General features: G+C 39.9%; 1 long non-coding RNA gene across 1 annotated transcript; it reads right to left on the reverse strand.

Annotated features, from left to right (window-relative positions):
* Positions 1 to 5,364: 5,364 nt before the first annotated feature.
* LOC119818365 lies at positions 5,365 to 10,036 on the reverse strand. The gene is made up of 3 exons (XR_005286100.1): positions 9,938 to 10,036; positions 7,341 to 7,521; positions 5,365 to 5,989 (listed from the first exon to the last, which is right to left on the reverse strand). It is a non-coding gene; the product is annotated as an uncharacterized LOC119818365 (long non-coding RNA).
* Positions 10,037 to 12,234: the final 2,198 nt, after the last annotated feature.

Genomic DNA, 12,234 nt, shown 5'->3' on the forward strand with positions numbered 1-12,234 from the left:
CAAAGGAAAACCGAATTAGCCTCTTAGTATCATTTATTCCTTTTGCTCAACGAGTCATTCATTTATAAATACATATTCGCTATCACCGCCCACGTTCTCAGGGCCTAAGCTCTAAACAAGAGTGCTATTTACATGCACAGGGGTTGTAGGGTAAGCAATTGTATTTCAAACAGAGCCAAAGTCCAGTACCTAATATTCTTAATCCAGGTGGCCAAGTTCTGAAGAAAGAATTCTAAGCCTGACAATGGCCTCTGACACTAAACTAATGTAGAACCTTAAACAAACAATGGATACTTTCTGCCTCTCTGTTGTGAGCTAAGGGTACCGATCTATGAAGCTGAGAATCAAGGGGGTAAAGCTGTATAAAGAAATGCTTTCAAATATTAAAAAGCACAGAAAAAGTATTTGAGTTAACATTCTATTTGCTTCCTAATTTAAATCTTACCCAAAAAGAGGGAAGGAAGGAAAGAAGAAAAAACCCACTGTCAAGAGATAACAGCCAAAAGAAGTCAGAAGTATGGTGATTGTGGCTGAATGCTCACCCAGTGTATTCTGAAACACACACACCACTCAGCCCTCCACAGCCACAAACCTGGCGATAGTCAGTGGATCTCCTCCGAATTAGTCATCAAAAGCAAATGGATTTTCCATGCAGTAATCTTCACTAAGAGAAATAAAACAAACAGGGCTTTGAAAAATTAACAAATAAGAATCTTATTCATTAGTCAGTAAATAGGTTTGTCACAGTGAATATCGTCTGAGCCCAGACAAAGAATCCAAGGGACTAGTTCACAAGGGTTCTAGCTTTGCTGTCCTTTGACTTCATTCTTGACCAGAAGGAAGGGCATGGATTTGAGACAGTGTAGAGGGGGGGAGGGCATGGGGATGTGGGTGTGGGAGAGGGGACATAGGGCAAGGATTGCAAGGATTGGAGGGAGAAAGGGGACAAAGGTGTAATTACATTTTAACTAAAACTAACATAACATTTGTTTAATTAAATGAACCAAGAATGGCCAGCTGGGACTGTCTTTCCTATTCTTTCAAAATTAGCACCATTCTCCTCAGCTGAACAAGGGAAGGGTAGGAACTTCTGGTGCTCTCTAGGAAGCATAGCCGCGGCTTCAGAGATGATTAAAAGCAGTCAAGGTCACAGAGAGGCTTCAGATTTTTGTGACTTTATGTTTTAAAATCTTCTTCTAGTGTTTACTGTTCTTCTTTCTCCTTTTTATCTATTTTTTTTTGTCATTTGAGGCCTCCACACATGACTACACTGTCTTTGCATCTTTTCCACTCCCTCCAGCTCCTCTTATATCCCCACAATTACTCATTCTGAAATTTATGACCTATTCTTCTATATTTTTGCTATATTTTACACACACACACACAAACATACACATACAAACACACACGGTAGTGTATGATGATAATCCAAGCACTTGAATAGTAAAAGCAAGAGCATCAGGAGCTTGTGACCAGTCTAAGCTGCTAAAGAGAGAGAAATAAGAAAACAAAATGTAAATTTTAATAATAGGAATTCAAAACACAATGTACAGGTGGGCCTACTGTGTTCTTTTTTAACTTTCTTTTTATTTATTTATTTATTTTACATTCCATCTGCAGTTTCCTCTCCCTCCTCTCCTCCCATCACCTCCCTGCTCCCTTCTGCACCCCCTAATCCTCCCCTTCTCTGTTTCTGTTCAGAAAGGGGCAAGCCTCCTGTGGCTATCAACAAAGCATGGCATATTAAGTTACAGTAAGTCTAAGCAGCTAGCCTTGTATTAAGACTGGGCAAGGCAATTCAGTATAAGGACTAGGTTCCCAAGAGCCACCCAAAGGACAGCCCCTGATCCAACTCTCAGGAGTCCCACAAATAGACCAAGCTATGCAATTGCCAATATATTAAATGGCTTAGGTCAGTTTTATGCAGGATCCCTGGTTGTTGGTTCAGACTCTGTGAGTTCCTATGAGTCAGGTAATCATTTCTGTGAGTTTTCGTGTGATCTCCTTGACCCCTCTGGCTCCTACAATACTTCCTTCCTCTCTTCAGCAAGATCCCCCGAGCTCAGCTTAATGTTTGGCCGTGGGTCTCCACATCTGTTTCCATCAGTTGCTGCATGAGGCTCTCTGGTGACAATTGGAATCGTCACCAATATGATTCCCGGAGATGGCCAGTCCAGGCTACACATCCACTATTGCTAGGAGTCTCAGCTGGGGTCATCCTTGTGGGAGTTTCCCTTGCATTAGGTTTCTACCTGACCCTGAAAAGCCGTCCCCTGCCGCTTCCAGTCATCTTTCATTACTCTCCCTCTCCACTCACCCCTACAACCTGATCCCTCAAGTTCTCACGTCCACTCTCCCCCAGTCCACCCAGGAGATCGCCTCTATGTCCCGTTCCCAGGGGGATCCATGCATCTCCCCTTGGGCCCTCCTTGTTTCCTAGCCTCTCTGGGTCTGTGGACTATAGCATGGTTATTCTTTACTTTACAGTTAGTATCCACTTATGAGTGGGTAGATGCAATGTTTGTCACTCTGGTCTGGGCTACATCACTTGGGATGACTTTTTTCTAGTTTGACCCATTTGCCTTCAAATATCCTGATGTCATTGATATTTTACCACCTAATAATATTCCACCGTGTAAATGTGCCACATACATTTTCTTTATCCATTCTCCAGTTGTTTCTGAAGTTTCCAAACTAGGTTGTTTCCAGGTCCTGGATATTATAAACAATGCTGCTGCTATGAGCAAAGCATCTGTAAGGTAGAGGACACGGTCAATAGGACCAAACGGCAGCCTACTGTGTTCTTTTTTAAGATTTGGGTGCCCAGAAGTTCTTACTTTAGGAAAATTGGTATAAATCAACATCCACAGGTATCAGAACCTCCCACTGTGGAAGCAGTTGGTCAAACTGCTTTGCAATTGATGCTTTAGCAGTGGTGAGGCAATGGCTCCAGTGCATCTCATAAAGACCAGCTTCCCTGCTTCAGTCCTGGCGTATGCCTGTGGGAATGTCCTGACTCTTCTGTGAACAGTCTGGTTCCTTCCCCTTTGATGCGGTGGGACCCACCTTGCTCTACAGCACTCTTCCCATGGTGCAAAACCAGTTTGTCCTGAGATGCTTTATTACCTAGCTGTCCTAGGCATGGCAGAGCAGCTACAGCAAGTGGACGTTAGCATGAACTCTCACTCCAGAAAGGCACAGACGAGGTGGCCAGGACTAGCTCATAATAAGTTTAATCCTTAGTATCACAGTAGGATAAAGGCGTTCATAGCAGCTCTCTGCCATCATAAGCAAGAGATGAACAGAAAGAACCCCAAGGAAGCAATAGAAACACACGCGCGCGCGCGCACACACACACACACACACACATGCCATAACCAAATAAAATTATATAAACTGCAGAAAAACTGTGACGCATTGAGTTTTCAATAAAGAGTGTTAAAACTCAAAGTATTATTGTAAAGATACTACACAAACATGAAACAGAGACAAGCACTGAGAGTTTTGGTAATCACTGGTTGACAGAAACACTGTCAGAAACACCAGCACAGGAATGAAGGGAAACTACATCTTAACGCAAACCATCTGATGGCTGAACTCTCGGGGCCTTGTAAGCAGGATTCTCCCAGCACCTGACTGCAATTTTGATGGTTTAAATAGAGGCTGGAATTCTTCTCAACAAATGAAACTTATATATTTGATGTTTGCATTCCTGAAATCTTTCATTAGCCATACAAAGCTCTTGTAGATATGGACACTAATCACACACACACACACACACACACACACACACACATACACATCCAGGTCTTGAGAACATGAAAACACTTTCCATGGAAAATTTTATTTCCTAATTTACAAATGTTGGCAGCTTTGTCTTTAACATTTTTGAGTTGTTGTATCAGACAACATAAGAGATAAATCTGATTTTCATATAGTAGATTTTAAAAACTGCTGGATTCACAAAAGTCTCCTTGAGCCCTGGAGAGTGTAGGATACATAGTAAGAACTGAGAACAAAATTGTTAAATGGGCTTATTAAGTAGTAAAACTATTAACTAGCCCATTGTTTATTAGTTCTACCTAATTATTAAGCAAGATTGTATTAGTTATTATTTATTAAACATTTATTTTATTAAAATACTACAAATGATGAACTAATAAAGATTCACTTAGCAAATCAGGTCTGGTGGCCCACACATTATAATACAGTGACATTGGAGGAGAAAAATGGAAAATAGTTTGTTGGAGGTTAACGTGGACTAAATAGTAATTTGGAAGATAACCAGAACCACATATCAAAGCCTGCGCTCAAAAACAAACAAAATAAAACTACTTAGATTTCATGGGTATGTTCAGATTTCATGCCTTTCTCTTTCCCAGCATCAGCCAACTGTTTTTTGATAATTGTAAGAAATATTTAAGACAGGAGCTCACGATGTAGCCCTGGCTAGCTTAGAACTCTCTATAGAAACCAGAGTAGACTCATAGAGATCCACCTGCCTCTACCTCCTAAAGGTCTGGGTAATCTGTGTGCACCACCAAGTCCTTATATCTTAGTGTAGTGAATAAAGCCAGGAGATAGGAGGCTCACTTACGAAATATTATCTCAAGAATACACAAATGATTGTGTAAAAGTGTGTTTCCTTCACCTGTTTCCCACTGGTGTGATCCAAAGTTGCTGCCATTGGTATACGTGCTGAACTGAAAGCTCTCAAAGATCTGATAAAAGATAAATATATAAGAGCTGTAGCTGGAGTTCCTGGGCCTTAGCACATGTGGTATAAAAGGAAGCCTGATTTAAGTAACTAACTTGAATATTCTTGCTTATACATAGGTCTTCAACCACCCTCATTCTGCTCCCCATCCCTAATAAGCTCCATTGTTGTTGAGTCTTCAGAGGGCAAATTGGACATTTTCCTGACTAATACCATTCCTTCCAGTTTCTGTGATTGCTTAAGCTTGGCTGCAGAAATTTACACTGTGAAAGGAACTGTACCATCTCACTTTCATTTTGCTTCGGGGGATGGATTCTCGAGAACCGTGTTTATGTCCTAGAGTTTACAGAATCACTCATGCACACGTGTGTGCACACGTGCACGTATACACACACATACACCACATACCGCATACGACACATGCGACACATATTGTACACATGTCACACACCTGTACACCAAACATATATCCCACGCCATACACACGTCATATATCACACCTACCACACATCACATATCACACACAGCACACACAATCACACAACTCACATGCATATATCACAAACACATCATACATCTTACACACACATTACACACATATCACACACATCACATATCGCATAATCACACACACCACGTGTCACACACTACACACACCACATATCACATATACCACACATATCACACACGTGAACAGACATATCATGCATTTTACATTCCCATATATCACACATACCATATGCACAAACACACACATATTCATGCCAACCCATGAAACTTTAGTACCTCCTCTGACCTCCACAGAGCATAGGAATGTTTCAGAAAGTTTTGAAGACTGCTCTCGGTGGCTAAAGCCACAGTTCATACTGATCTGGCCCACACTTTGAGAGCTGAGGTTCCCCGCCACAAGCTTGTACAATCGATTCTCTTCTCCATGTCCAAGCAAGCATACTTCCAACAAACACAATATAAAAATAAAGTCTCATTTGAGACCACATCCCTATTTGGGCAAACCAAAAGTTATTATTACCATGGCATCTCCACAGCATTTTCATGAGTATTACACTTAGATTTAGATTCAATTTAGGGGTCCACTACAGGAAACAATTCTCAGAGTTCACAGGACCAATCATTTGATGATGAGGACAGGAAGGGACATATAAAGGCAAAATTATTTAGGCTAAAGGTCCTCGAGACAGCTGTCTTCAGGGTGAGTTGCCTTGGCAGCCTGGGATAGCGGGTCCATAGGCAGGAACACCTGGTTACAGAAAGCTGAAACAGAAGGAAGACCGAGACATAAACGTGTCTAGTCTAGGTTCTTCTGAGACTCCGAGATCTTAGAAACAACTTCTCATCTTTTCCAGTGAAATTCCAATACAGATGTTTCTTTTCATAGATTGGTTATTGGTCTTCCCTGTGGCCGGCTCTGTTTCATCTTTGGCCAGTCATAACAGCAGTCTGCACGATACTAAACAACCAGCCAATTCAGCCATAATCAAAGCGCCGGCGACCTAGACAGATGTTTTTATGTACTGAACACAAACGACAACTGGAGGAACGTCATGCCAAGATTAATGGGAATGACCAGATGTCCTGGCATTGTGCAAATGTTAAGTGCCAATGGAAATCCGGAGCGTTAGCTGTCACTTTGTATGCACTCTTAAAATGATCACTTGCACTCTTCCCATGACTGGGCCATAACCTCAGCAAAGACCTCAGACAAGCACAGGCAAACACATGTGCATACATGCACCGAAAATACTAGGGAAGGAGTATGTGTGAGGATAATGTCAGAGAGGAGGGAGTGTCACAAATTAACCCACATGATGCTTTCCAAGGATTGGTTGATTGATTGATTCTTTCTTGTGTATGCATGCACGTATGTGTGTGTGTTTATGTGCACCGTGTGTGTGCACGTGCCTGAGGAAGCTAGAAGAGAGTGGGAATATTCTAGAACAGGAATTATGGGTAGTTGTGAGCCACCCAATATGGTTGCTGGGAACTGAACCCAGGTCCTCTGTAAGAACAGTAAGTGCAGCCGGGCGGTGGTGGCACACGCCTTTAATCCCAGCACTCGGGAGGCAGAGGCAGGCGGATCTCTGAGTTCGAGGCCAGCCTGGTCTACAAGAGCTAGTTCCAGGACAGGCTCTAGAAACTACAGGGAAACCCTGTCTCGAAAAACCAAAAAAAAAAAAAAAAAGTGTTCTTAATCTTCAGAGTTTAATTCCCTAAAATGTATTCAATATTCCTGTGTCTGGCCAATATATGTTCTTCCTGCCTCTTCCTTGCTCTATCTCAACCTGAGGGTGATTCTTTCATGCTTTTTTGTGTGACAGCTTGGGAATATGTGAGAATTTGCTGGGATATTAATATCAGGATGGAGAAAATAATTAGAGTTCTCCATATCTGTCCCTGTCTCCTATTATGGTTCGAGAAGGTGCAGCCCCTGCCAGGTAACTCTTCCTTTCTGAGGTCTGCTTCCCACCTGGAAAACCCACTGTGGCTCCTCTCTATCATTATATAATCCATTCCCTGGACAAAACTCCATCTACTAGGAGACCCGGCGTCATTACATCTCTGGCTGTGCCCAGACTCTCATACACAGAATAGAGCAATACCTTACCTACTAGTCTTAGGGTCTCTGGGGGAAAATATGAGCCTTATTAAAGAGCAGTCAGGGTGCCATGATGGTGGTGAGCAGAGCTCCTCCCCTCTTTCCTCTCTTCTCCGTGTCAAGTCTTCCAACCAGCAGGAAACAGAACTAAAGTGGATTAATCCTTGCCTCAGCACCACACAGAGAAAACCTGAAATGACAAGGGAAAATGGCGCATGGAGTCATCCATAAAGACTCATATCTTTATTACCTATGTGCCCCATAACCTTGAGCATGCGTAGAACAAAACCAATTTTTAAAATGGCTCATCAAAACCAACACCCATAATTTTTTTCTGGTGATGCTTATAAGCCAAAACATCCAAATAAAATGATCCTGAGCACTTTCTAATATCAGCAGCATTCCTTTTTCCTCTCCTCCACCCCGTGTATTTGCAAATACGTTCAGTATTATAAAGTCAGTCTGTCATTGAGTTGTCTGTTTGTTTACAACTGGGAAGAGAGCAATAATTTCTTCAAATGGCTCTGCCATTAATAATTTGGAGTTAACAGTTTTTCATCTTAAATACTCTCATTTATGCATTTAGACAATCTATATATCTTTTAAAATATGACTTTACACTTTTTTCTTAATATTTAATTTCTCAGAACACGTTAATAATTGACATGCACATATGCCCTTAGTATTAATGTTGATGGTGGGTGAGCAGACTATCAAAACAAAAGAAACCTCACTAAACACATGGGAGAAAGCAAGAAATTGTCATTTATTTAGCATCATTTTGGTTTATGGGAGAAAGCAAGAAATTGTCATTTATTTAGCATCATTTTGGTTTGTTTGTTTGCTTGCTTGCTTTTTGTATTTTAGGTTTTGGGTTTTTCTTCGATTTTGTTTGTTTGTTTGTTTGTTTTTCAAGTCAAGGTTTCTCTGTGTAGCTCTGACTCTCCTGGAATGCCCTCTATAGACCAGGCTGGCCTAGAACTCACAAAGATTCACCTGCCTCTGCTTACTGAGTGCTGGGATTAAAAGTGTTTGCCACCACTACCTGGCTTGAGCATCTCTTTTGTGCTCACGCTGAGTCGTGCACAGCACACAAGCTCAGGACAGGTAGCCTCTCCCCTTAGGTGGTTCACACCTGTGAACAGGTGTCTGGTTGAACTTAAGGCCCACTTACAGGGAGGAAATTATGACTAGATGGCAAGGTACTGAAACCAGAAAGAACATTTAGATAATTGCAAAGATGTGTTCATGAGACACTATGGACAGAATACTCAATATCTACATGGTGAAATACGAAAACCTATGAATCATGAGCAAAGAAGAATTTCATGCAAAGGTCATAGAAAATATTTCAAGAAAATGTAGGAAAATGTCCAAATCTAGAGTGTGTGATGCCCATCCAGGTACAGGAGAAATTTAGAACCCCAGATGGACAATACCAGAACAGAAAGTTCCTACATCATATTTTAGTTAAAACCCTAAATATGTAGAAAAAAGAAAGTGTATTGAAAACTGCAGAAGACTGCAAGTCTTAGCCTAAGATCAGGCCCATCAAAATAACAGCAGATTTTCAATAGAAACTTTAAAAGCCTATAGGGCCTGGAATGGTTTATTTCAGTTCTGAAAGATAACCATCAAGCCTGACTACTATACCCAGTAAAGTTATCTGTTATGTTTGAAGGAGAAAATAAAACATTCTATGATTTTAAAAAAGGTAAATTAATTCATAATTACTAAGTCAGTACTACAGAAAATACATGAATGAACCAATTTGACTGAAGCGAAATATAAACACATCAGTAAGGGTTCCAGGAAAGAATAGAGCAGGCTAGAGTAGTAGTTAAGGAAATGAGAGGCAGGAAAACACTAAATACTACAGCATCAACAAAATGATAGGAATTAGCACTTGACTTTCATGTAAAAAAAATCTATTAATGATCTCAGTTTCCTCAAAGACCCAGACCAGTCAACTGGATTAAAAAGATAAACAAAAATACATCTGTTGTTGTCTCTAAGAAATAAAGCTTACTACCAATGATAGATGAAACTTTAGGCCGAAAGGGGAGAAAAAGGTATTCCAAGCAAATGGACCTAGACAGCAAGCAAAGGTCACTATTCTAATATCTGACAAAGCAGTTATCAAACCAAAATCAATCAGAAGAGATAAAGGTCACTTTATACTGATTAATTGAATGATTTATCAAGAAGACATTTCAATTTTAAACATATCTACGTGAATGTGAATGTCTCCAATTCCATAAAACGGATATTACTAGATGTAAAGAAACAAGACACAGACTAACCCAAACATAGCAGTATTAGGTGACGTCAGTACCCACATTCACTAACAGACAAGTCATCCCAACAAAAAAATCTCTATCCTCAGTTCAAGGCAGAGGAGAGGAGAAGGAAGGAGGAAGAGAGAGGAAGGAGGAGGAAGTGAAAGGGTGGGAGTGTAGGATAAAGAAATTCCTGTTATACCCAGAAAGCATTTTGACTTTCCGTTATGATTTTTATTCATGAATAAAAATGTATATGCACCATGTACACGCCTGTTGCAAATAGAAGTCAAAAGAGAGTGTCAGAGCCCCTGAATCTGGAGTTACCTGTCACGTGGGTATGAGGAACTGATCTCGAGTTCTCTGCAACAGCAGCAAATGCTCTTAACAACAGGGTCTTCTTTCCAGTCTCCAAAAACATTTTAGAAATTATTCACACAGTTGAGGAAACTTTGGTCTAAAGTGTGATGAGAATATAGAAAACTCAAGAGCAGAAAAAAAAGGTAGTAAAATAAAATTTTTGAATGAAATCTGACATTAATATGATTACAGTAGCAGGTTTACCCATGAGTAGTTAAATAGCCATAAAAATATTAACTGTACTAGACTCATCTAGCTGCCATATAGCCATCCTGAGAGGTGGTTGAGACTGGAAATGGAGGAAGTAAAATTGAGAAAAGAACTGAAAGGAGCTAAAGATCATCCTCCATAACGTTCACACAGAAACCATTCTCTACCTCCACGTCTCTCCTCAATGAATCTGTAAATGCTCACACTCCCTCTATATTCCTGTAGCTTACAAAGAAGGTGAGAATGTGTGTCAAATAAGGTAGTCTACTGATAAATAAATTGATTAACTACCTAAATGGACATAGATTATATACTTTTGCTGTGTACTTTGCTCATGCTCGTTGTTAAATAAAAGTTGATTGGCTGATAGCTGGGCAGTAAGAGATTTAGCATGAGAGCCAGACAAGGAAAATTCTGGGAAGAGGAAGGATGGAGTCAGAGAGTCACTGGCAAATGTAGGGAAATAAGATGAGAAAAGAATGCTGTACTGGGAAAAGGTACCAAGCCACGTGGAAAAACATTGATAAGAAGTATGGATTAATTTAAGTGTAAGAGTTAACTAGTAATAAGCCTGAGCTATCAGCTGAGCATTTATAAGTAACATAAGGCTTTATGCGATAATTTAGAAAACAGCTACGAGGTATTTGGGACTGAGCAGCTCCAGGACAGGAAATGTTCAATTACATACTTTTACTTAAGAAATGTGACAACATTTACCACTATTTTTATGTAAATCTATCCTTAGAAGTAGTTTTGGAATAAAAAGTATTTTGAAACTATGTATTAAATTTTTGAGTTAAGTAGTGGTGGTGCATACCTTTAATCTCTGCACTCAAGAAGCAGAAGCAGATTGATCCCTGAGTGTGAGGCCAGCCTAGAATGCAGAACAAGTTACAGGACAGCCATGGCTATAAAGAGAAAAAGAAAAGCTTTACAACTCACAATATACAATTGCAGCAGTCTCAAAAAAAAAAACTATATTGTAGTATATAAGAAAATGCAAGCTATGATTATAATTAAAAATATCACATCGTGTTTGTAAGCTATGTATAGTTATCCCATCAGTTAACAGGAACTGCTTCTGGTTTTTGTAATATCTGGCATTTTTAAGTGGGTGGTCAAGCAAAGTAGCAAGAAATCAGTACAACAACCAAGGAAAATCACACTGCTCTCTCTTTAGAATTGTTTCTTTCCCTTAATCATATCAGAACACATGTGCAAGCCTGCAGTCCATCATTAATCATCGCTAGCGCTCATGATGAGGATGGAGAGGCTCAACCTACACAATGAAATTCATAGCACAAAAGCCAGCTCAGTCATTTCGGTTTCTCCATCTATAAATTCTTTAAAGCTCCTTCCCTGTTACTTCTCACTTCCCTGGAGCTTCCTAATTTGTTCCTAGCAAATGAAAAGCCTCCCGAAATTTGATAGGAAGAGAAGACAATGCAAGTCTCATCGAAGTAAAACTGAGTACCTTCCTGACATCCTGCAAAAAGAACAATAGCATCTCGAGAAGCTAAAAGGCTTTTCTTACTCATTCATTTTTTTAAAATAAGCCTGTAATTGGGCCATTTGACTTTAACTGCCTCTTTGATTTAGAGACGAGTATTTGTTATAATTGGTATTTAAAAATTTATGTCAAAGAGAGTTTTATTAAGAAGCATGGCTAATATTTGTGAATGTTAATACAGGAAATGTGTTCTACAAATCTTTAGGGTTCTTTCTATAAAACTTTATTATTTAATATATAGAAGATAGTTTAAACTGCAACAAAAAAAAAGAAAGAGAAAGAGATCCCCATATACACTCTTAGAAACCCACAGCAGGGGGCTGGAGAGATGGCTCAGAGGTTAAGAGCATTGCCTGCTCTTCCAAAGGTCCTGAGTTCAATTCCCAGCAACCACATGGTGGCTCACAACCATCTGTAATGAGGTCTGGTGCCCTCTTCTGGCCTGCAGACATACACACAGACAGAGTATTGTATACATAATAAATAAATAAATATTAAAAAAAAAAAAAAAAAAAAGAAACCCACAGCAGCCAACTGACACGGC

This window comes from Arvicola amphibius, chromosome 7, assembly GCF_903992535.2.
Source record: "Arvicola amphibius chromosome 7, mArvAmp1.2, whole genome shotgun sequence".
Taxonomy (NCBI): Eukaryota; Metazoa; Chordata; class Mammalia; order Rodentia; family Cricetidae; genus Arvicola; species Arvicola amphibius.